The sequence below is a fragment of the Chiloscyllium plagiosum genome, chromosome 8, assembly GCF_004010195.1.
Source record: "Chiloscyllium plagiosum isolate BGI_BamShark_2017 chromosome 8, ASM401019v2, whole genome shotgun sequence".
Lineage (NCBI taxonomy): Eukaryota > Metazoa > Chordata > Chondrichthyes > Orectolobiformes > Hemiscylliidae > Chiloscyllium > Chiloscyllium plagiosum.
Genome location: NC_057717.1, coordinates 30921496 through 30923364, shown reverse-complemented (window position 1 = coordinate 30923364; position 1869 = coordinate 30921496).

Genomic DNA, 1869 nt, shown 5'->3' with positions numbered 1-1869 from the left:
CCTTCTGCCGCCTCTAATTCTCTTCTTTTTCACTATTTACCAGGCTCAGCGGCGATCCTGTGAGGGAGCAGTGCGGAATGGGGTATTATAAATCTCAGCTCAGGCTTGAGGATTACAATTACTTGGGAGTCACAAAAGGAGAGAACCTGAGAGCGAGCAGCACAGAGCGGGAGAATCAGCAACGAGGATCGAGGCCGACTGGGACTTGGAGTTGGAGAAACAGCAGAGCAGGAGGCACAGACACAGTGCTGGAAGGATGGAGCGTGGCTTGGAGGGCACTTTGGAAATGCTGATGTTCCCGTGCACCTGGAATTGCTGTCCTTCCAAGGAATAGTGGGTTGGTCAAATGGAAAACGTTTTCTGTTACATTGGGAGAAGTTATAGCCCTTGCTGGTGTTCGAGACGATCACCGGGTCATGCAGCTCAGTTAATGACTGGAGATTCTGTGAGACATCTATAATGCTGAGAGTTAGGTGGATAACACATACAGGGAGAGGATCACACTGCTGTCATAACGGCCTGTAAGAAGGAAGGGAATGGGTGATCAGTCAAGAGATACAGTCAGGGAATAGAGGATTACCCTGGGGGGGAGGGGAGGGGAGGCTCCCTCCCCATTAAGTTTCCCAGTTTGGAAGCTGATGAAGATGCGGGCTGCTCAGGGGAGTGCAGTCAGAGCCGTATCTGTGGCACCACAAGCAGCCTGACTGGACAGAGGGGAGGGAGAAGGAAGGAGGGGCGATAGTCACAGAGGAGTCAGGAAATTGAAGAAGGTGTCAGTGTTTCTGTGACTGTCAATGTAATTCCAGGATCCTTCTTTCCTTCTTTTCCCCTTTGATCTCATGGCAATCAAGAACTTTTCTATCTTTGTTTTAAATCTGCTCAATGACTTTGCATCCATAGCCTTCTGTGACAAAGAGTTCCACAGATTCCCCACTCTCTGGGTGAAGATGCTTCCCTTTATCTCCGATCTAAAAGGTTTTCCCTTTCCTCGAAGGCTGTGCCCTTGGTTACTCGTATCTGCTGTCAATGGAAACATCTTCCCAACGTCCACTCTATCCAAGCCATTCAGTATTCTGTAAGTTTCAATCAGATCTCCCCTTGTCCTTCTAAACTCCATCATGTATAGTCCCAGAGCACTTAAACATTCCTCATCTGTTACGCCTTTCATTCCTGGGAATTTTCTTGTGAACTTCCTCTGGACCTGCTCCAGGTCCAATGTATCCTTCCTGATGTGTGGAGCCCAAAGTATAACACATTCAGAAATGATATAAAGGAAAGCAAAGGATGAAGTGTAGAAGTATTGGTTCAGTATAGTGTTAGTTAATGAGTCTGAGAGAAAGTGGATGCCTCCAAGTTCAGAATGAATTTAGCTGGAGCTTTAGAACAAAAACTATAAGGTTACGCTGTGAGGGGCCGTCTTTGGGCTACCAACTAGTGAAAAGGGTACAGAGATGGAAAATGATAATGTTAAGAAACTTGCATTATCCAGATACAGACTGGGATACTGACCGTGTCTGGGCAGCGACGGATTGCATGGAGGAGAGCTTACTGCAGGAGTATGTGTCCATCCCAAGGGACCATGTACTGTTGAACCTTGGAAAAAAGATGGGGAAAGTGGATCCAGTATCAGGTGGGAACATTTTCAGGTACGATGATTATTTTATTGTAATGCTCAGGATGATGACAGAGAATACTATGCATTAACTAAGTTTGAGAAAAATCAATCGACTGAGAGCTGCCTTCAGTGGGGCAAGAATGAATCTGGGACGGTATGACCGGAACGCCAAGTTGGTCAGAAAAAGAAAAATTGAACAATGGGCTCCCTTCAATGGTTTGGGACCAGTGTAGGAATAGTTCCTCACACAGGAA